Source organism: Nyctereutes procyonoides, unplaced genomic scaffold (assembly GCF_905146905.1).
Source record: "Nyctereutes procyonoides isolate TBG_1078 unplaced genomic scaffold, NYPRO_anot_genome, whole genome shotgun sequence".
NCBI lineage: Eukaryota > Metazoa > Chordata > Mammalia > Carnivora > Canidae > Nyctereutes > Nyctereutes procyonoides.
Window position 1 is genome coordinate 39911267 of NW_026575131.1, and position 24278 is coordinate 39935544.

The 24278-nt window shown below is 48.8% G+C and overlaps 1 protein-coding gene across 1 annotated transcript in view; it reads right to left on the bottom strand.

The window, feature by feature from the left end:
* Positions 1-11574, bottom strand: part of DAG1 (dystroglycan 1) — a 71171-nt gene extending 59597 nt beyond the window's left edge. The window contains 1 exon segment of the mRNA XM_055343198.1: positions 11400-11574. The gene's annotated coding sequence lies outside the window, so the exon portion shown is untranslated.
* Between the last annotated feature and the right edge of the window lie 12704 nt (positions 11575-24278).

Below are 24278 nucleotides of genomic sequence, written 5' to 3' on the forward strand. Positions count from 1 at the left end.
TTTAAAAAATTTAAAGTCTAATTTCATTCACAAATAGATTAATTTATGCTTCCCAGAGGATTCCAAACGTAAGAAAGGCCTGGATGGAGTGTGCCCAACCTCCTGTGACCAGGCAATAAATAAGTCACCCTTGGGAGCAGCAGGCCTGCTTCTCCAAATATGGCCTCAAATCTGCGGCAAGAGTGAGCTCAGGCCTGCAAAGGGGTCCACAAGAATGTTTATCAAGACGTGACAAAAGAGGGCAGAGCTAGGGGCAAACGAAGCACAAGTACCATCCCTCAGAACAGTCCTGAAAGGCAGGGCAGCATGTGAGGAAATGACTGCTTGCTGGGCCCTCAGCATCCAGGAACCACAGCAGACAGGGCAGAGGCCACAGCAGACCTGACACTGACGTGGAGGGCTGTGCCTGCACAGCCCACAATGGGCCCTATTCTCCCTAGAAGCTCATGGCAGAAGTGAAGCAGGGAGGCAAGGACATTCCTTCACTCCCTCACACAGAAGGAAAGGGCAGAGGCAGCCCAGGGCACCAGAGGCATGCAAAAGAAAGCATGAGCAGCCATCTTCCTTTCCAGCTTTTTGAAATCAAGAAGAAAACCTCCTTAAAAAAAAAAAAAAAAAACAGGAGAGAGACCTAAAGTGCCATCTGATTAAGGTGGCATTGGGGGTAAATTAGATGACTTATATGAGAGTCCCCTCTCTGGTCAGCAGTGCCCAACCAGAAGCAAAAAACACTAAGAGCTTTGAGGGGACAGAGGACCCCACAGGCCCTGCTCAAGGCTGGTACTGCAAGCAGAAGAATCAACTTTTCCTGCCAAGAATTTCTTCCCGGAATCAAGGAATCCAGTCACTTTTTAAAGTAATTTAAAACTGGAAAAAGCAAGGGCAGGGGATGGGGGGAATGGGTGACGGGCACTGAGGGGGGCACTTGACGGGATGAGCACTAGGTGTTATTCTGTATGTTGGCAAATTGAACACCAATAAAAAATAAATTTACTATTTAAAAAAAAAACTGGAAAAAACACATCTTCAAACTGGCAAACAGTATTTTAAGTCTATACTGTTGACCCTTCTGACAAAATATTGTGATCTTTTCCAGGTAAGCAGAAGCAACAGTTGGTAGCACAAATCCAGAAGACAGAGTGAGACAGGAATCCTGTTATCTATTTGTGACTTTAATGAATTCTATTTTTAGATCTTTAATAAAGAGCTTCTCTTCTAGTCTCCTCCCACTAAATTTCTCCACTCAGGCAATTCAATCTTCCCAATACTGCTCTGTCTAAAAATATATAAGACACTTATTCAGGTATGCTTAACATAATAGGTAGAGCAAAGTTCTCTACACTTCCTCATTTTCCACAAGACTCAGAATCCACCCCTGCTCAAGGGCTGGCTACTCATCAGGCTAGTCTCTGTTATTAAAAAAAAAAAAAAAATCCAGTAAGCAAGACTCCCTGAGGCAAATCCAAGGCAAAGACAACCTACCAGCCCAAACAGGAGAATACATAGGATTTTTACAGTAACAAGAGATTCGTGTTTTATGGAGACATTCCATAGTAAAACAAGGGTCCGGAAAATGGATGATGTCCCAGGTTCTAATTAATAGCCAAATTAAAAGGAAATGCAATTTAGAATTTCATTATTGACTGTATAATTTTTCTTGGCAAAAAATGGCTAGATCAACCCAGTCCTAGAGAACTGAGCTAATTAAGACAGGCATTTATGACAACCAAGGCAAAACTGGTTCACTTCTGCTATAGACAGACAGCCTTAGGAATCTTAAATAATCCCATTTCAACTCCCAGAATGCTTGAGGGGAAATGTTCCCAGCACAAAGAGAGGTAAAACAGAAACGACCATATCATTTGCAAAAACAAACATTTTCCAAGTCCACTAATCTGTTTCAGTACATAGATACCAACTATTAGAAAGAAGTCTGGGGGCAGTGGGCTGGCTCAGTCAGTAGAGTATGTGACTCTTAATTTCAGGTTGTGAGTTCAAGTCCCATGTTGGGTATAGAGCTTACTTATAAAAAATAATTAAAAATAAATAAAATAGGGATCCCTGGGTGGCGCAGCGGTTTAGCGCCAGCCTTTGGCCCAGGGCGCGATCCTGGAGACCCGGGATCGAATCCCACGTCAGGCTCCCGGGGAATGGAGCCTGCCTCTCTCTCTCTCTCTCTCTGTGACTATCATAAATAAATAAAAATTAAAAATAAATAAATAAATAAAATAAAAAAGAAAGAACTCTGTAAGAAGTGCTTGTTTATAGATTCCCATACTTCATATACAAAAATTCAACACCCACAGAAATGAAGAGCAAATGCCAAACAAGAGACCAAGCTAGACACTGGCCACTGTTTCCCTGAATACCACACATCCTTCCAAGTGTCTCACTTGTCCTTTAGCTCCCCTCAACTGGCACTCTCCCCTATATTTAAAAGTATCCAAGGGCTGTGACAGTCTCAAAAGAATAAATCTGTAGCTACACATACCCCCAATGGCAAAGAACATTGAGTATGGGCCTCTGCATAACTATAAAAATTGCACATCCATGCAAGTCACAGAAAAGGGAATAGGGAAAACATACACCATACCTAAAAATAAAGAGCAATATAAACCTGCCTCACTTGATATTATAGGTGTGCTTCTGCAAAACTCTAAGTCACATCTCACTTTTTTATTTTTTTAAAGATTTTATTTATTAATGAGAAACAGAGAGAGAGAGAGAGGCAGAGACACAGGCAGAGGGAGAAGCAGGCTCCATGCAGGGAGCCCGAGGTGGGACTCGATCCCGGGTCTCCAGGATCACACCCTGGACTGAAGGCGGCGCTAAACCGCTGAGCCACCCAGGTTGCCCACATCTCACTTTTTTAAAAAGCTTATATTTAATATGGTGATGAGAGATTATAAAAAAACCTTAATGCCCAAAGACGTTAATAGCAACATTACCTATTACATCAAAGTAAGGAATAACCATCTAAGAACTAGGAACAGGTTAACCATTAGAAATATTAATATTGCTAGAACACAGCCCATGCTATAATGCTAGGAGAAAAGCAGTATACAAATGAAATCTGTGCTATTACCTAAATTCAGTAAAAGTGCTGCCCAAGGTCTATGGAGGACAGCCAGGTCTCAGGGGATAATAGCTGCTCCTAAGGAGAGCTGGTGATTGAAGGGATGGGTGAAAGAAAGCTTTCCCCTGTATAATCCTATTGAACTTTCTGAGTTTGTAGCATGTGTTGACATTTCCTACTAAAAAAGAAAGATTAAGGGTGCCTGGCTGGCTCAGTGGGAAGAACATGAAACTTTTTTTTTAAGATTTCTTTTATTTATTCATGGGAGACACACACAGACCGCTGAGCCACCCGGGCTGCCTGAACATGAGACTTTTTTTTAATTTTTATTTATTTAGGATAGGCACACAGTGAGAGAGAGAGAGGCAGAGACACAGGCAGAGGGAGAAGCAGGCTCCATGCACTGGGAGCCCGATGTGGGATTCGATCCCGGGTCTCCAGGATCGCGCCCTGGGCCAAAGGCAGGCAGGCGCCGCCAAACCGCTGCACCACCCAGGGATCCCGAACATGAGACTCTTGATCTTGGGGTTGTGAGTTCAAGCCCCACAAGGGGCGTAAAGATTACTTAAATAAATAAAACTTGAAGACTAAAATAGAGAGACAAAGGATTTTTCCTTTCTTTTCTACTTCCTATTTTCCAAATTTCTTAAAGATTTTATGTATTTATTTATTTATTTGAGAGGGGGGGGCGGGGGGAGGGTGTGTGTGTGTGTGTGTGTGCGCGCACGCGTGTCAGGAAATTGCTGGGAGGGGAGGGGAGAGAAGTAGACTTGGTGCAGTGCGCAGAGCCCCATGTGGGGCTCAATCTCGTAACACTGAGATCATGACCTGAGCCAAAACCAAGAGTTTAACCAATTGAGCCACCTGTACGCCCCCTAAATTTATTATCTTAAATATATGTAATTACTTGATACAGCTTTTTCCAAACTAGTGTTTTTGGGGGGGTGGGGAGGTTTTAAAGACTTTATTCATCCATCATGAGAGACACCCAGAGAGAAAGGCAGAGACACAGGCAGAGAGAGAAGCAGGCTCCCCACAGGGAGTCCGATGCAGGAATCGATCCCAGGACCCCGGGATCATGACCTGAGCCAAAGGCAGATGCTCAACCACTGAGCCACCCAGACGTCCCCAGGAACTACACTGTTTTAAAATTCCATAATCATTTTGCCAAGTATGGAAGTACCCATCATCTTTCTTTTGCAGAAATCTCCCTGAAATTTTCAAGTCCCTTACCTCGCCTTCTAACACTAGGCTGCTTTAAATCCTCTTAAAAAAAAAAAAAAAAAAAAAAAGATTTATTTATTCATGAGAGACAGAGAGAGGCAGAGACACAGGCAGAGAGAGAAGCAGGCTCCCTATGAGGAGCCTTCTACAGAACTCAATCCCAGGACCTCGGGATCACGACCTAAGCCAAAGGCAGACGTTCAACCACTGAGCTACCCAGGTATCCCAAATCTTTTTATCTTCCTGCAGAGCAGAGGCCTTGCAGGAAAAGAAGGATCCAACATTGGTGAATGCCCACAACCAAAACAGAATTACACCAAAGGAAGTAGGGAATGCCACTCAGTCTCCTGTCCACCCCACCAATTAGTCACCCTTCTTTGTCAAAGGTAACAAAGAAAACTAAATGTTTTCTGTAGAATTAATCCAGGATCAAAAATTATAAACAATTTCAAAGAGAAAAAAATAATTCCAATGGGGTGCCATACTGGCTCAGAAGTTTTTATCTGAGTCATAAGTTCGAGCCCCATGCTGGGCACAAAGGTTACTTAATTTAAAAAAATGATAATTAGGGACGCCTGGGTGCCTCGTCTGCCTTCTACTCCCAGCGTGATCCCTAGTCCAGGGATGTGTTGGGCTCCCTGCAGGGAGCCTGCTTCTCCCTCTGTGTTTGAGCCTCTCTCTCGTATCTCATGAATAAATACAATTTTTAAATCTTTTTTAAAAAATGGTAATTTAAAAATTTTCCAGTATCTAAAACTTAGAAAATATTTTAACCTTAACGCTATTAAATGCACCCCATGATGTGCAGGACAAAGACATTCAGTCATAAACGTGACTTTTTATATTTAGCTGATTGTTCCCACTAGAAGCCTACTTTTAAAAATGTATGTTTAAAAACAATTTTTAAAATAAAATACAAGGGGATCCCTGGGTGGCTCAGCAGTTTAGCGCCTGCCTTTGGCCCAGGGTGTGATCCTGGAGTCCCAGGATCAAGTCCCACATGGGGCTCCCTGCGTGGAGCCTGCTTCTCCCTCTACCTGTGTCTCTGTTTCCCTCTCTGTGTATGTCTCTCATGAATAAATAAATAATATCTTAAAAAATAAAATAAAATATAAGTGTAAATTGGGGTGCCTGGCTGGCTCAGTCAATAGAGCACATGGCTCTTGATCTCGGGGTTGTAATTTCAAGCTCCACGATGGGTGTAGAGATTGCTTAAATAAAGTTTTTAAAAATTTTTGTTTAAAAAAAATTTTTAAGTATAAATTAAGTCAGCATACTGCTAAAGTTTCATTTGGATTTATTCCCCTCCAACAGAGAACTCAGAACAGCTTCACGAACTTAGATACCTTCAGTTTATGATACTGTACCATGGTGTCCCACCATCTTCCTATCCTGGACCCAGAGCTAAGCTAAGAAAACGCTTAGCTATCAAACCCAAAAAATAGGAAAATAGGAAACACTATTCATTAAAGCTAAATTAAGGGCAGCCCCGATGGCCCAGCGGTTTGGCGCCACCTTCAGCCTGGGGTATGATCATGGAGACCAGGGATGGAGTCCCATTTCAGGCTACCTGCATGGAGCCTGCTTCTCCCTCTGCCTGTGCCTGTGCCTGCCTCTCTCTCTCTCTCTCTCTCTCTCTCTCTCTCTGTCATGAATAAATAAATAAAATCTTTAAAAAAAAGCTAAATTAAGCCCTCTGGCTGGTATAATTTTGTAAACTACTCTAACATCCTATTTATAGAAATTGCTATCTGAGCAGCATTACTAATGATCAGCGTGAAATACGACGGTCAAAAGGTAAACCAGGTTATGTGTCTCATAGGAAGACTGCTTTAAAATAATACCCAAAGGCATGGACACAGAAAGACCCACTGGGAAATGACCAGATTAATCACGTGTATATTCAAAACCACTATCACCTCACTCTAGGCCTAGAATGTCAACACAAGAAAAGGAGAAAAAGATGGGGGCATAAAAACCAACAGCACAACCCCTTCTTTCTACCTCTACCTTCTTCCTTCAACAGACTCAAAACTGGGGCACAAGCACTATCCCACTCAGAACTTCCAGGTATATCCCACTGGCCCAGCTCAGCCTCCAGGTCAGTCTTTTGCCTAACTTCTCCCCAAAGGACACTTCCTTTTTTTTTTTTTTTATTTTTTTTAATCTTTTTTTTTTTTTTTTTTAATTTATGATAGTCACACACACACAGAGAGAGAGAGAGAGAGGGAGAGACACAGGCAGAGGGAGAAGCAGGCTCCATGCACCAGGAGCCCGATGTGGGATTCAATCCCGGGTCTCCAGGATCGTGCCCCGGGTCAAAGGCAGGCGCCAAACCGCTGCGCCACCCAGGGATCCCCAAAGGACACTTCCTTTGGCTCCACTCCCTGGTCCTGAGGCATGGCCTGGTCTTTCGCTCCTCCATTTTCAGCTCTCCTGAGGACAGCCCCTCATCTTGACTGCCTGCCACAGACTCAGCCTCAGACACTCCCCCCCCATCCCATTTTGCAGTCTAGACACCCCTCTCTATACCGAATCTCTCAAGTCCTCACCAGTGCTTGGTTGATGCTGCCTCACATTCCATTGTCATATCCTGCCCCTTCTATTCAATAGTAGATCCTTGGGATCCCTGGGTGGCGCAGCGGTTCGGCGCCCGCCTTTGGCCCAGGGCGCGATCCTGGAGACCCGGGATCGAATCCCACGTCGGGCTCCCGGTGCATGGAGCCTGCTTCTCCCTCTGTCTGTGTCTCTGCCTCTCTCTCTCTGTGTGTAACTATCATAGATAAATAGAAATCTAAAAATAAAATAAAATTATTAAAAAAAAAAAAAATAGTAGATCCTTGATGGTACCCCCGCACCATTCAGGTCCCTAATGTCCGCTAAACTGCCTCATCTTGAAACTTCTCTCTACTCACTCCCCTGCTGACCACTGTTCTTGTTTAGGTCCCCCATCCCTTTACCAGACCACAACAGTAACCAACTTGCCTCTAGTCCAGTCTCCACATTCACAATGGAGGCTTATCTTTATATATATATATATATATATATATATATATATATATATATATATATATATACATTTTTTAAATGTTTTTAAATAGGGGCACCTGGGTGGCTCAGTGGTTGAGGGTCTGTCTGCCTTTAGCTCAGACCGTGATCCCTGGGTCCTGAGATCAAGTCCCATATCAGACTCCCTGCAGAAAGCCTACTTTCCCCTCTGCCTATGTCTCTGCCTCTCTCTGTGTCTCTCATGGATAAATAAATAAAATCTTAAAAAATAATACTACTGGGACGCCTGGGTGGCTCAGCGTCTGTCTTCGGCTCAGGGCCTGATCCCGGAGTTCCGGGATCAAGTCCCACACTGGAATCCTTTTTTTTTTTTTTAAATCTTTTTATTTTTATTTATTTATTTATGATAGTCACAGAGAAAGAGAGAGAGAGAAGCAGGCTCCATGCATCGGGAGCCCGACGTGGGATTCGATCCCAGGTCGCCAGGATCGTGCCCTGGGCCAAAGGCAGGCGCCAAACCGCTGTGCCACCCAGGGATCCCCCCACACTGGAATCCTTGCATGAAGCCTGCTTCTCTCTCTGCCTGTGTCTCTGCCCCCCCCCCCATGAATAAATAAAATCTTTTTTAAAAATTAGAAAAAAAATACTAATAATAATAAATAAATGTTTTAAAATAAACTCTATGTCCAGCATGGGGATCAAACATACACCCTCAAGAGCAAGAATCCCATGTTCTACTGATTGAGCCAGCCAGACATCCCACTGTCACTTCTTAAAATCACCACAGCTGTGCTCCAAGGCCTTCAAGGATCCCTGTTCCTACATAACCCAAATTCCTCCATGAGGCATTCTGGTTCCAATACAATCTTTCAGAACATACAGAAAAGGTGTCCAGTCTTTCTCCCATCCCTTGCCTCTGCTCACCTCTTTTCCTTCCACAGAGTTGTGACCTTCCTGCCATCAACTCCTTCACCAATCAAACCACTAACCTTTCTTAAGGGTCCAGATCAAATGAAGTCCCACCCTAAAGCCTGCCCTCCCCGGCCTAGGACCCAAGCTCCTTGGCTTACTTCAGCATCATGCCCAGAGCACTAGCACAGGCCCCAAAGAAGGCTCAGACAACCTATAGTTTCTGAGAATGGTCCCTCACAGGATGTTCCTAGAATTCTGTGTGGAGTCCTTGATCACTTCTCCCATACTGCCCTGATGCTGTGCCCATCACCAGGCATCTGGTCCTAGTGTTCACCAGAGAAGCACCTAACCAAGGCTACCCATCATCAGCCTGATGCAACACAAATGCAGGTGGGCATAGCCAAATATTCAACCTGGATTCAAATCTTAACTCTGCCACACTTTGACAGTTGTGTGACCTTGGGAACATTTCCTCATCTAGGACTCTGCTTCCTCAGTCAATATAAAGGATTCTCATAACTATTAGCAATGGTGCACACAGAAGAAATACAGAAGGCCCCTGACCGTGACTGATGTAGTTCGATCACATCACTGACCTAGAAAGCAGGAATGACTGGAACAACTGTGAGGTAAAGGATTGAATGTACACTCATCTGCATCCAGAATGAAGAAAGAGGAAAGAAAGGAAAGAAAGAAAAGGAAGGAAGGAAGGAAGGAAGGAAGGAAGGAAGGAAGGAAGGAAGGAAAGAAGAAAAGAAACACCGCTACTCTGAGATCAATACAACAGCCCTGCCCAACAGAAAACGCAACGCCACAAGTTCAAGTGAGAGAGATTTTTAACAATTAAATGCCATGCCTCTTCTTCCCTAAATAATCTCAATCTAAGTGGTCCCAGGCCCTGCCCCCATACCTCATCATTCTCAATGTTTGATAAAAGCAAACTTGCAGAAGATAATAGTGAAATCCTTGGTCATGCTTACTCTTTTGACCCACACATTTCTGAATATAGGCTTCTTCTCCCTGCCCCCCTAGCCCCAGCTTGGCACTCCCTCTGCTCAACCTATCCAGCCTCTCAGCTGGCTCCTCATCTCTCCTCTTATTGGCTGACCTCACAGCCTAAACCCACTCCTCCCTAACACTACCTTTGCTGCCACCAGCAAGATCTTTCTAAACACAGGTTTGGACCATGCCACTCCACTAATTTAAAACCCGTCTCAGGCTTCGGCAACCTGAGTATAAAATCTGAACTCCCACTCACAAAGAGAAAGGCCTAGGGATCCCACTCGCCAAGCTGGAGGACTCACAGGTGCTATTTTAGGAGCTCATGTACATGTGGTTCCAAGTGTCAGGACCTTGCTGTCCCCTAGCTAATTCCTGCTGGCCCTGCAAGCCTCAGCTTAGGAATTCCCTCTCCTCAGGCTCCCAGAGCACCATGTGAGCACACTTAGTGGGCAGATACTATCAATCACAGGTTCCCTAATCCCCAATTCCCTGAAACTGAGTTCCTTAAGGGCAGAACCAGCCTCTTTTACATGGGTCCCCTGAACCTACCTCAAAATTAGGCAAGCAGTGAAGCCAAATATTCACTAAGCAAATGAATGTTTCTGTCAAATCAACTTTTTTTTTTTTAAGATTTATTTATTCATTCATGAGAGACAGACAAAGGCAGAGACACAGGCAGAGGGATCAGCAGGCTCCTCACAGGGAGCCTGATGTGGGACTGGATTCCAGGAATCACACCCTGAGCCACCCAGGTGTCCCTGTCAAATCAACTTTTCGAAAACAGTAAAGAGTTGCTCTTCCTCTTTCAACCAAGGCTTACAGCAACAAGAGCTTCCATGTTCCAACCAGGTGTTTGTTGCCTATATAGTACTGCTTATTCTTCCTTTCATACAGTATCCTACAGGCTTTGAACAAGCTCACACTATGCATCCTACTCTCTCCTCAAATCTTAGTTCTCCAAGAAATGGCTCCTCAGGGGAAAAAAAAAAAAAAGAAAGAAAGAAAGAAAAGAAAAGAAATGGCTCCTCAGCCTCCTTTAAACACGCAGGCCATGAGCTCTTATGCCTTGGCTCCACAGCAAAGTTCAATTCGATTACTCCATACTCCATCTAGAGATTTTTATGCCTCTAAGGCTGAATCTTTTTAAATATAGGAATATTTCAAAATTATGTCTCTGAACACTAAGCAAAGAATAACCTGGTAAAGTTACAATATCCCACCTACACCAGACTCCAAAACACCTAGTAGCACATCCAACTCTTTATCTGGACTTATGTCCTATAAACACCACCCTCCCTGCAGTGAGTCTGGGTTCCATGCCAGGAATCGCTTCTCCTCGCTTATTTAGGGAAATAGCAGGCCCAGCTCTTAAGTTAGAACTTTAGGCTATAAACGTGCTGTCCCAGGCTCTAGCTCCCACCAAGGCAAAACTTCATGATCATCATTAAAACTAATCCCGAAGTAAGTCAGTTTACAAATCTAAGAGCTTCACAGGTCACAGAGATTAAAATATGCATTTTTAATTAGCACCTGAGTTTGTATGAAATTAACTTGGAATTTATAGCAGGATTCTAAACCGATACATCATTTTCTCCGGAAACACTTTACAAATACACCCGCTGGCGAATCTGGTTTTCCAAACACCAAGTAAAAAGGTGAAAAGGCAGGAGGCTTCCAAAGAAGCTCAAGAGTGTGTGTGTGGTAGGGGGGTGACCCCCAAGGCTCCGAGCAGCTCAGGTCCCAGCTGCTGCAGCGCCCTTCCCCACCTCCTGCGGGGGGGTCAATGCCCCATCCTCCGGCTTCCGCCCCCTGGGTCGCGCGACTACCCTCTCTGCAAGCCCAGGGGGCGGCCCGAAGGCCGCACACGCCTGCGGCCAACGCGCAGGCCCCGCGTTCCCCGGAGCGCGGGTCGGGCTGAGGCCTGGCCCATCGTCGCGGCGCGGAGCCCGGACCCGGCCGTAAAACGCCCTGAGCCTTCGCCTTGAGGGGCCGAGAGGAGGGGGGCGGCTCTTCCCGAGCCGCGCCGCTGCCTCACCCGCAAGGACGTCCGAGGCCGTGTCCCCACCCTGGGCCAAACCACGAGCAGCAGCAGGTGTTCCTCGGGAGGCACGGCCGGCCACGGGGACGAGGGCCTGGGCTGCTAGGCTCGGCGGCAGGGGACGGGCGGCGCACTCACCGAGCGCCGGCGGGCGGGCCGCGGCAGGTGCTTGCTACTCCCGGCCGCAAGACGCCGCGCCGCCGCCGCCGCCGCTCCCGAGGGACTCGGCGCCAAGCTGCCGTGCCGCCGCTGCCGCTGCCGCCGCCGCCGAGCCCAAGGAGCGCGAGCACCGCACCGCAGCCTCCGCGCGAGCACGTACCGGGCGCTGAGAGGGCGCCGAGCGCGAGGGCGGGGCGCGCGGCCGGAGCCTAGCAACCGCCTGACACGCGAGTGCCGCAGCCAATCCCGCCGCCAGCTCCGCGCGGCACCGACCAGCAGTCCGTGCGACGCCCGCTTCTGCCTGCGTCCACCGCCCCGCAGCGCGCCGCACCCGCGCACAGGCCCCGCCTCCTTCCGAGCCGCTCCGCTCATTGGCCCGCCACGCCCCCGCCCGGAGGGACACGCCCCATCCCGGAGGCCCCGCCCCGCGGCCGGCTGGGTCCGTCCCCGGGACACGCCCCGGCCCGCCCGGGTAACCTCCCTGGCCTCTAGTCTGGTAGTGGGGGAGGGGCGCGCCCCGCCCAACCTCCGCCGGTCGGGTTCTGAGGCTCGTACAACCGACCCAGGGTGGCCAGGCTCGAGAACTGGCCCTGCCACAGCTGACCCACCCTTCGTTTGGCCCTTCTGATTTCTTTCGAACGCAAATTAAGAGGTATTTCTAAGCCATGAAAACAATTAGGAAGCGTCTTCTAAATTTAAGGATGATTACCTTTTTGCCGGGCCCTTATGCGGATGGGGAAACTGAGGCGAGGGCCGGAAGGGCGGGAAGCTGGCCTCCGTCCAAAGGCCTAGCCCCTAGCCGGCGAGGGCGTCCGGGAAGAGCCTCAGGCCTGACCCTGTCCCCTCCCCCTGCCCCCGGACTCCGGAATCCGATGCCTCCTCTGGCGCCAGAAATAGCTCTGACCCGCTGGTGCTGTTCACTCACACTACTTGTAGCCCGCATTCTTTCAGGGGGTGGGGGAGTAAGGAGCAGAGGTTACTGCTGAGGTCCTCCCTTCAACGGGAGGGTCCTAAAGGTGCTCTCGCTCCCCGTAGGGCTTACCTATGCCACCTACCCCAAATCCCCTGGCGACGTGAATAATTACTGGATGGGTCTGGGGATGGGACCCATCGTGGGCTCTGCTCCCTTTCTCTCCCAAACCCTGCTCAGAATATGTCCATTGCCTCCTGGGCCTGTGTCCAGATTGGAATTCCAAGCCTGACCTTTTGTCAGAGAGCACATTAGGAACACAGAACCGGCTGCTGCCTGCCAGGCGGTCCTCCTTGAATCCAGACAGGTGTGAGTCTCCCCTGTCTTCTCCCTCTCCTTAAGGAGTGTCGAGGAGAAATAAATTTCAGGGACCTGAAAGGAAAGTCATCTCCCAAACAAGTATATCTGTTGTGATTCCTTTTTGTTGTTGTTGTTAGATTTTTTTTTTTAAGTAATCTCTACATCTAGTATGGGGTTCAAATTCACAATGCCAGGATCGAGAGGCTCATGCTCTACCAACTGTGCCAGTCAGATGCCCCTTGATTCTTTATACTTAAATCCATAGGCTCCAGGGCACCTGGGTGGCTCAGTTGGTAGAGAGTCTGCCTTTGGCTCAGGTCATGATCCTAGGGTTCTGGAATGGAACCTGGCATCAGGCTCCTTGCTCAGCTTGGAGGCGGCTTCTCCCTCTCCGTCTGCTGCTCCCCCTGCTTGTGCTCTCTCCCTCTCTCAAATAAAATCTTCAAAGGAAAAAAAAATGTATAGGCTCCAAACCTCATCCACAAAGAAAAGGAACTGAAAAAAACAGAGAAAAGGCCCCAAACTATCCTTTAGATGTTAAAATTAAAAGGGCATCCCAGGTAGCTCAGCAGTGTAGCGCCGCCTTCAGCCCAGGGTGTGATCCTGTAGTTGTGGGATCAAGTCCTGCATTGGGCTCCCTGCGTGGAGCCTGCTTCTGTCTCTGCCTCTCTCGCTGTGTCTCTCATGAATAAATAAAATCTTTTTTTAAAAAATCTGCTGCTTTGAAAAGGCTAAGAATATAGAAAGTTACTTGGGTTTTTATTTTATTTATTTATTTGTTTATTTATTTTTACTTGGGTTTTTAAATAAAATATATTCTTTCATACGCTCTTCAGTTTACCCTCCCCCCAACATACACCAGGCACTGCTTTGCAGCCCTAGGTTCTGCTGGGTATTTTGGTGCCTGACTGTATAGTTATATATGTTTTTCCAAAACAAAAGATAGCAATGGGTATTGGCCTCATGAAGTACCTCCCCCCTACCATTTGCACAGAAGCTGCTGGCCACTCTAGACTTCACTGACCATCCATGGATGCCAGAGTAACTTCCCTTCTTCCTTTTTGGTACTGGTCTTCCTAGATGAAGCACCAGGCCTTGTTCTGACCTCCAGAGTCCCAGTCCCCCATGCCTAAGGAGCCTCCAGACTTCTGACCAAGGAAAGGGCTTCAACTAGTTGATGCCGAAGGTGGGATAGTCCTGGAGGAGGGAATAACAACCAGAGTGTGTCGGAAGCCCTTATAGCCAAATCCTTTCCAGTCCTTGCCTCTCTAGGTTTGGGGTTCAGTTGGAGGCACTGTGGTTCCCATGCAGGCCCTAATGCTCCTCTCCTTCCCTAGCCCTAAAGTCCTGTCAGATCTCATATGTTTTCCTCTCCCAGGCTAGAATGGCTCTAAATTCTGGGTATTATTGCTGGCTTCTTTATTTTTGTTTAAGATTTTATTTATTTATTTGAGAGAAAATGAGCAGGGGAGAGGGGCAGAAGGAGAAGCAGGCTCCCCTATGATCAGGCAGCCTGATACAGGGCTCCATCCAAGGACCCTGAGATGGTGTCCTGAGCCAAAGGCAGACACTTAACCAACTGAACCACCCAGGTGCCCCTGGCTTTCTTCATTTTTGTCTGGAGTTAGAGTTCTCCCCATCCCCCTATTCCTTCAGGCCCTAGAAGGCAGAGGCCTGGCTAGCCAGAGTCAACCAATCTTTTCAGGCCTAACACAAACTGGAGCCAAATCAGCTCCCATGAAGCCCATAGGAAAGTAAAGAGGAAGGTGGACAGCTGTCTTCACAGCCCCTAGGTTAAGTGGTAGCTGTAAAGAAAAGGCATGTTGTTCTCTGTAGTCCTGAAAGTCAAAGCCTTTCCCCTCGGGGAACTGCATAACCCACCCTGGGGCTCAGCACAAAGTCCCCAGTGACTCACACTTTGGGGCTATTCTGGAATCCCACGAGGGCCTGGGCCACCCTGGATCAGGTTTGGTGCTCACAGCCAGTTGGAGGGCATAGCCAAAAGTGAGGCCCGGAGAACACCCATGGGGAGCTGCCCAAGGGGCACATGTGGCATGACCAAGGGACCCATGTGGTATGGGCTGGGGGAAGATTGGTCAGAAGTTGAGAATAGGGCTCTTCAGGCCTGACAGCCCTCAACTCTCTGGACTTTTCAGCCTCCAGGACTTCCTCCACTTAGACCCTAAGCCAGAGGCTCCAGAAAAATTATCTGATTAAGGTTTGTCTCCCCGACTGGCGTATGAGCCCTTGAGGCCAGAAACCAATCTGCTGGGCCCCACATTGCAACCATCACCTAAATGCCAGCACATAGTAGAGGCTTAATTTCTGTCTGAGAAGGGCCAAGCCCTGTGCAGAGCCCTAGGCAAATGTCCTCATGTTTACCATATGATTTAAGCTAAAGATTTGGATCCAGCTCAGATAAAATCCAGCAGACGCTGACATGGAACAAACTTTCCTCTGGTCCTAGGATTCCAGCACTTTTTACTCTGGCATGTTCCCAAGGAGTTGAAGGCTAAGGGCCAGGGCCCAGCTTCAGATTCTTCCAGAGGAAGGGAGGCTCCTGCTGCTGATGCTCCCCCAGGCCCAATGAAGAGGGGCAAGGGGCAGTGCTAGCTGAGGATGGAGGTTCCTGACCCAAATGCCCAAGCAGGACCAGCCAAGTCAGAGCAAGGGAGGGGTCCCTTTTGTCTGGATTTAACAGAAGGCAGATTGTCTGGCAGCTCTGGCAGAATGAAAGGGCTGATAAGTTCATCCGGGAGAAACTGCCAGTAGGCGTGTTTGTGGGTCACCACCAGCCTTTCCAGAAGCCAGTTCCTTCTCTTGCAGGGCCCTCCACTCTGGTTCTTCCACTAGACCCCTTAATACATGTCTGGCACAGGACCTTCCTCCAGTCAGCCAGGTGGCAGCTTCCATACCTGCCCTTCCACGAGGATACAGTCCTGTGGGGACATAAACCCCACAGCAAGAATAGGTGTTGATTGAATGAATAAAAATTATCTCTTCTCCCTGGGTGGACACAAATGTCTCAGCTACATTCTACTCCCTGCTGGTTCTGAGATAAAACAGTCCTCCAAGGTTGACTTTGGGCAACTGTTCCTAAAATACTAGGTTTGTAGCCTTGAACACTGGACTAAACACCAGATTATGTCCTGTCTGGCCAGGCAGCAGGTGGAAGCAAACAAACTCAAGGTCCTATTTGTTAATCCTCTTCAGTCACTGACCATCTAGCCCCTAAATAAACCCAGTTGTGGGAGAAGCAACCCATACCATTCTGGTTCAGCCAGATTGACAGTCCTTCTCTGCGCTCAGTCATGTGTCTAGGCCTGGCTCAAGGCTCTACCACTGGCTTCTCCAGGACACAAACATCTCTTCCACTCTAGCGGGCCTAAGATCTGGGCTGTTTCTCCCATCAGCCTGGAATCCCTTTAGTGGCCCTTCAGTCAGAAGAAATTAATGGGCTTCCCAATAATCATTGATTCTCATTCTGTTATCATGGCTGTTGGGTATGGCCTTGGAACAGTGCAATGATTTGGACCCAAGCAGGCAGTCTTTGTTTTATGCTGAGTGCTGACAGATAGAGGCGGGGCCTCTAGGAGCCCCACCCGTGGTCTGGGAATCCCTAACTTTTTGGGGAACTAATTTGAAGGAAGCTAATAAAAGGAAAAGAGTGCAGGTTAGCTCCTCAGTCAAGTTTCCATTGTGTCCATATGAATAATGAGTCCCTACTCATTATGAGGACATAGAGCTTAGTTCATTGTGTGATCTTACATAAGTCATTTGCCTTCTCTGAGCCCCTTGGTCATCCTGTCATCAAGTGACCCCACATGTGTGGACTTTAGACCTGCCTGCTCACTGAGAGTGACAGAAGATCACTTTACGTGGCCAAGTCAGGACCAGGTTAAAACATCCAACCATGTGTTGTCAATCCACAGATATTTACTAAGTCTCTTGTATGCTGAGAACACAGTAAGGGATGAAAGGAACAAACACGGCTGTTGTAGGACCCAAATCCGAGTGTAATAAGATAGAGATTAAATAAATATGTCAATCAGGGGCTAGGATCAGCAGGCAGTAAGTCTGTTCTCTGAATCAGGGGATGGGAGGGCAGGCCAGGGTCTGCTCTGTGGTCCATCCAGTTCATCAGGGAAGTAGGTCCTGCAGGAGGTGAAGAAGGGATCCCTGGGGTTTTCTAGGGAAGGAATAGAACAAGCCTAGGGAATGGCATGGCAAAACAGAGGAAGAAGTGGACAGGCAGGTCTGAGGAACCTTGGAGGTAGCCATGGCCTGAGCAATGAATGGAACAGTGAACAAAGGACAAAGAACAACTGGTGGGAGGGTAGGTGCCAGAGCTGGATTTAACCAGGCTGGGGTTGCCAGAAATATAGAATCCCAAGAGCAAGGGGCATGGAAGCTGAAGGATAGGAGCAAGAAGGAGGAGAGTGGGGATAGTGCCCTCAGGCCTCCTGGAAGGAATGTGGTGGGGTGAGGAATGAGGGGGCAGCAGCTTGGCCCCAGCCCTGGAGCCCTTCCTGCCTCTGGTAGGTGGGGAAAGAGAAGTGGGAGAGCAGGCAAGGGTAGGGACAGAGATGGGGTCTTGTGGGGGTGGTGCACCAGGCACCACAGACGTCAAGTTAGAACAAGCATTTAGAGAGAACAGTTCTTACTTTTCCTGCCTCCACCTTTGTCTGGAATGCAGAGGTGGCACCCCTCCTTCAAGCTCCAGAGGAGGAAGGAGAAGGGGAGGAGAATATTCATTCCCTTGGGCTTGGGTAGCTCCTGGTAGGTGTTACAGGTCAGGGCTTTAGGAGAGATCCTGCAGGGCCTACCCAGAGAACAGAGCACCTAGCACCAGCTCCTGGTTGGAGGGAAGTCCATGGACTTAGCCAAGGTGGAGGTATGTATGTGGGGAGGGGTGTGTGTGAAATAAGGAGTAGGGGGAGGGTCCTGCCCCAAGATAGGGTCCAAGGCAGTCCCTTACCCAACTCCTCTGAGGCTGCTGCCAGATATAGGTGCAAAGAAGGCAGGTAGGGTGTCATCTGGCAGGCAAAGGAGGCCTTGGTCATCTGACCCGTCCATCTCCCTCCTTACTGTTCAAAGCCAGTGACCCTCAAAGGTCCGTCCCTGCAGTTGTCATTTACCCAGATAGGACGAAGGTCCTAATCCATGGATTAGGTCCATGATAAGCAGGAGAGGTTCTGTGTCTATCAGATGGGTTTAGCAGGTTGAACCTGACAAAGGACCCCAGAGACCAGGTAGGCTGGAGTGGGAAGCCCTGGAGGCTGGGTTCAGTGTGGGGCCCTTGAGGTAAGAGAGACCTCAGCCTGAAGCCAGAGCTCTGAACCTCTGGGTGTGGGAATGGCTGGCATAAGCATGGTGATGCCTCTCTGCAGAGGCGTTGACACCTCCCATACAAAGACCCATTCATGATGGGTGGAGAGTTTTTCCAGAAAAAGGTGAAAAGAAACATTTCTTCCTTTTTTCTTTTCTTTTCTTTTTTTTTTTTTTAAGAAACATTTCAGGATGCCTGGGTGGCTCAGCGGTTGAGCAACTGCCTTCGGCTCAGGGCATGATCCTGGAGTCCTGGGATCGAGTCCCATATCGGGCTCCCAGTGGGGAGACTGCTTCTCCCTCTGCCTATGTCTCTGCCGCTCATGAATAAATAAATAAAAATCTTAAAAAAGGGCAGTCCTGGTGGCTCAGCAGTGTGGCGTGGCCTTCGGCCTGGGGTGTGATCCTGGAGACCTGGGATTGAGTCCCATGTTGGGTTCCCTGCATGGAGCCTGCTTCTCCCTCTGCCTGTGTCTCTGCCTCTCTCTCTGTATCTCTCACATGAATAAATAAATAAAATCTTAAAAAAAAAAAAAAGAAACATTTCATCTTTGCTTCCCCCATCTCATCTCCATGCCTCTGGGGACATAAGTGAATGTGGCAGCTGGTATAATATAAAGGTGTAGACATGGGAAGGAAGAGAGGGAAAGCTGCTCCTTTAAGGGATATCCTGGGCCTCAGAGCCAGGGCCCAGCAGCTGCTCATTCCATGTTGGAGGGGCCCCAGGAAAGAAAGCTGGCCTCAGCTGACCCCCTACCCGCCTTCTGCCTGAAACTTCCTTATATCCTGCTGCCTAGGACCCTCGGTGATTAGTTCAGTGTCAGCAGCTCTGGTTTTGAGGTAGGCAGAAAACTGGGCCTCTTTACAGGTCTCTTTAGCTCACCCACAAACACGGACCAGTCTCACTCCCTGTGAGTCCCCTCAGCTCACAGGAGGCAGGGCTTGGGGGTAGCCCAGGCCTCCTTGTGCTTAAGGCAAATGGGTACTAGTGGGCAGCCCAGGGTTGAGGCCCTGAGGGCTGGGTGTACACGGGCCTACCTCTGACAGACTGGGCACATGGGCAAGCCCCTTATAGGCCAAGGTTTTACAAAAGGCCCATAGTTGTTTCCTCTCCTTCTGCGAAGGGCCCGGACACAGGGACATATGAGGAGCTGAGTGAGGGAGGAGAGGGAAAAAGCAGCCCAGGGACCAGTGTGGGCTCGGGTTTGGGCTCCAGAGGGGTCCCCAGGGAAGCAATGCACCCCAGGACGATGGACTTCAGGGGAACCTCTGGAAGAGGTAGAAGGGCACTGGGCTTCTTCCTCAGCTCCCTTCCCTACCTTAGCATCTCTTTCTTGAGGAATTCTGAATGCAGGGGAGCAAGCAGATGCTCCCCTTCCCCCAACCTCTCCCCATTCCTACCCCCTATCTCTTCATTGGCTGCCAGTCTCCATTCCCATGGCCCAGCAACCAGAGAGCTTCCTCACCTGCTGTGGCCCTGGCTCCCTCCCTCTTCCGGGCCTGCAGCTGTTCCCTGACAGCTGGACCAGTGTGAGGCACTGCCTCAGGCTGCACTGCCAGGACCTTCTCTTCCCCTGTCCTGATGGTCCTGAGGCCCACCCACGGCCCTGCCTTTCAGATGTCCCTGACTTCCAGTCCTGGAGACCCACCACAGACAGCTGTGGGCCACCTGCACCTTTACAAGAAGCAACAGCTGCCTTTGCTCCCAGGCTCCTCCAGAGCCAAGGTCCCTTTGCCCCCTGTCAGCCTATGGGGGAGGTGCCAGCCCCTAGTGTGTACATCTCCCTTGTCTTCTTGAACCTCTGCTAGAGGCTGCCTTCACCCTACCCACTGACCTAGTCCAGTGGGAGCAGCCAGAGAGAACTTCCAAACCCAAATCTACCTGTCCTACTCAGGATTCTGCCTGACTTCCTACTGCCTGAGGACAGGGACTTCTCACTCTCCCCTCACATCCCCTCCTCACAGGCCCAGCTTGGCCCCTCCCCTCCAATATCTTCCCTCCCACCTCTCCACCCTACATCTTCCCCATACATCTCCACTTCCACTTCTCTCAATACCTACCGCCAGTTTTTGTTGTTGTTGTTGTTGTTTTAACCCCAGTTTTTCTTTTTATTCACTTTTTTAAGTAGGCTCTATGCCCAGGGTGCCTGGCTGGCTCAGTTGGTAGAGCATGGGACTCTTGATTTCAGGTTGTGAGTTCACACCCCACATTGGGTGTAGAGATTACTTAAATAAATAAATATTACCCCCCACCCCCTGCAAAAAAAGTAGGTTCTATGCCCAGTGTGGGGTTTGAACTCACCACCCTGAGATCAAGAGTTCCATGCTCTACTGACTGAGCCAGCCAGGTTCCCCTACCCTAGCTTTTTCTTGCACGTGACCCAGGTCACATGGAACCTCTTTCAGTTGCTACAACATGCCAGGCATCTGCCAGCTCCTTGCAAGCCCTCCCAAATGCAACACTTCTGCCCACAGCATTCTTTTCCTTCTTGGCCTACCTCATTCCGGCTCATCCCCTGTCTGTTTCTGGCCTGAGCAGGTGTCTCTGCTCTGGATCCCTGGTGAGCCCACTACATTATTATGTCAGAGTTAAAGTTTATGCCTAGCACAGACTGGATGATCTGTATCTGTCTACTCCCCCTCCTACATCCTGGGAACCTGTAATGCTTGAGACAGGGCCTGGCACTTAGAATGTACCTAATAAAATTGGAATGAATGAATGAATGTTTGATTGAAATGAGGCCTCCTGGAACCTTCTGGAGAGACCTAGAGAATCCAATTGGCATTTTGGAACCCAAACCCCAGAAGCCCTCCAGGATTTCCAGCCACCTGCAGAATAAATTTAAGCCCCACCTGACACCACTGTGGGCAATAGGGACCTGCCCTAAGCTAGTTGAAACCCACCAGTCTCATCTCCTATCCTCAACTCCCTGCAGAATGCCACTTGTGACAGTCCCTCTTTCTCTACTTACCCAAGTCCTTGCTTATCCCACTCAAGAACAATGCCCCCAAGCCTTCTCAGGATCTGACTTTCCATTGTCTCTAGGAGACCCCAAACTCCTTGGGTGAAAACAGCCCTTACTGTTTCTTCATCTTCATAATGGGATAAAATCTACCATCACTGGGCTCTGTTCTGTACCCCTGAACACACAAAACTTCTCCGTGCCTCCCAAAAACCCTCCATGGTTGTTATTGACCCCATGTTACAGATGAGGAAGCTGAGGTCCAAAATTTAAGTCATTTACCAAAGGTTATGCAGTCCGGAAGTGACCAAGCTATGGATCCAGGACTCCACTGATGATTGCTGAATGAGTGAACAAATGGATACAGTTGCACCAAACTTCAAGTAGCAGGACCCTGGAGCCCAGGATGCAGAGGTGGGGTCTTCATGCTGAGCTGAGAAAGTTAAGTCAGGAACCAGTAAGAGAAGGAGGAGATTTCAGGGAACCTCAGTGAGGAAGAAAGAGGCTTCTAGGAGATCCAGCCTATTTTAAAGAGCAGCACCAAGGCCTGGGACTCAGTGGGTGGACAGAGGTATTCTCAGGGTTGCCCGATTATAAATTTCTGCAGGATTATAGGATTATGCAGTTCTGGCAGCATTTAATCTAAGCTTACTTCAGTCCTTAATTGTAGGAGGGTAAGGAACTGAGTGGAGGGCAGGGAAGTATCTAAGTCCAATCACAAAGCCCTTCCTTGGGATCCCTGGGTGGCGCAGTGGTTTGGCGCCTGCCTTTGGCCCAGGGCCGGATCCTGGAGACCCGGGATCGAATCCCACGTCGGGGTCCCGATGCATGGAGCCTGCTTCTCCCTCTGCCTGTGTCTCTGCCTCTCTGTCTCTGTGACTATCATAAATTAAAAATAAAAATAAAAAATTAAAAAAAAAAAAAACAAAGCCCTTCCTTTACTGAGCATCTACTCTGTCCCCAAACATGCAAGAAGGACAAAAGCAGAAAAGTAGAAGTCACAGCTGGGATAACTAAGAAGCATATGTTTCTGCTCCGCAGTGGGGAAAGCTGCACATGAGAATCAAAGTAGTCAAGCAGTCTGAGGAAGTCACCTGAAGGAGGGGTCACTGAGGCAGAGTCTTTAGGGAGGGGAGCAGCTGAGTTTCCTACTGGCTTGGTAAATTCCCAGGAGGGGTTCAGCAGTAGACAGAGCCTGTCTAGGCCTGGCCAGATGGACAGGAATGGGGCAAAGGTGACTGCCAGAGCAGGTCCTGGCCAGGCCTCCTAGACTTTGCTGGAACTTGCCCGGCTCTGAGCAGAACGATCTGGAGTGAAGGCCAAGTAGGGGATACCCAGAGAAGAGGAGAGGGGAACTAACAAGAGAGGCAGCTGGGCAGCCTCTTGCTGGACCCACATTGCCTAACACTGGAGTCAACTGTTCCAGATTCCTTTCATAATGGGATAAAATGTACCAACAGTGAGGCCCAGAGTGGGGCCTGGTAGAGCCCAGTGACTGCACTGTTAGGACAGTTGGGTCCCAGGAAAGCCAGGGAAGTACATACATTCCTTGGCTTCCTGTCCCCAGCAGCTGCAGGAAGCTGCTCCAAGCTCCAAGCTGTGCCCAGCAGCCCCCATGGACAGGAGAAAGTCTTGTTTCTTGCCATCCCTCTGATTGGACACAGAATCCTGGATGGCATGGCTGAGTACTCACCGGCTGGCCCCAAGGGAGAAGGTGAGGCTGCCAGCCAACATTTGAAGAGGTCCTGTCTGGGACAGGACCGGGGAGGGGATACCATGGATTTCATTTCCCCTGGCAAAAGTCCTTCCCCGACCTTTCTTACATCCATAATCTGAAAAAGCTATTAACACTTTTCCCAGACAAACACTCCCTACACACACAATCTTGCCTATAACTGGAAAGGGTCCTAAACATCTGGCAGTGCTTGGAGGGACTCCAGGTTGGGAGCCTTTGGAGTATGCTCAAGGTCAGTGATATTCCAGTCTGTTTCTGCCTCTACTGGCTGTGAGTCCTGGGCCATTCCTGGCCATCTTGACTTGTACTGCCTTCTAGAGCCTCAGGAGTTGGACTAGGGGAGCATCAATGGCCCCACCTGTTTTGCCATTTCCTTGGAGCTATTTCAGATCATACTATTAGAGACTATAAAAGAAAGAACAGCTTTAAGCCCAGCTGAGAATCTAGACCTTGACTCACCAGAGGTGGGCTGTCACCCACCACTCACGCTAGGCCTCCCCAGATTTACAACAGTATCTGCTGCCTGCCTACCTACCTTCTACCCATCCCAATGAATCTAGTTGCCAATATCTGGGCCTCTGGGAGCTTTTGAGGTTCTGGGATCTCATTCACATTTACACCTATCAACACACCTTCTGTTTTTCTTTTCATTTAGTGCCTCTAACAGTCATTCAGCACATTTACTGAGCACCTACTACATATCAGACCTTAATAGCTAAGCAGAGCACAAGTCCAAATCATGTCCATACTTTTGGGTCCTGCCTGTATCTTATGTCCTCCCAACCTTTGACTGCCCACCCATTGCAGCCCTCCCAATTGCTTTCTTTTTTTTTTAATTTTTTTTATTTTATTTATTTATGATAGGCACACAGTGAGAGAGAGAGAGAGAGGCAGAGACACAGGCAGAGGGAGAAGCAGGCTCCATGCACCGGGAGCCTGACGTGGGATTCGATCCCGGGTCTCCAGGATCGCGCCCTGGGCCAAAGGCAGGCGCCAAACCGCTGCGCCACCCAGGGATCCCTCATGTGGGGCTTTGATAAACTGCCCAAGTGTGGCCACCTCTGGGCAGAGCCTGCCCTTTTTATTCATTTCTTATTACCTCCTGCTGCCAACCAGCAACTTTGAACACACAGTAGGAAGTGAAGAAAGAACTTCTGTCTGACCTAGGATCCAGGGGACCTTTAACAAAGTGCCCTTGCTGGGGGATCCCTGGGTGGTTCAGTGGTTTAGCGCTTGCCTTAGGCCCAGGGCCTGATCGTGGAGACCAGGGATTAAGTCCCGTGTCAGGATCCCGGCATGGAGCCTGCTTCTCCCTCTGCCTGTGTCTCTGCCTCTCTCTCTCTCTCTCTCTCTCTGTGTGTGTGTGTGTGTGTATGTGTCTATCATGAACAAATAAATAAATAAATCTAAAAAAAACAAAAACAAAAACAAAAACAAAAAAAAAAACAAAGTGCCCTGGCTGAATCCTGGCAAGGTTATGTTGGATGCGTTTCTTGCCACCAAGAATGCTTATCACTACTAGACATTATAGGCAAACGGTTTTATTTGTTTTATCTCCTCTA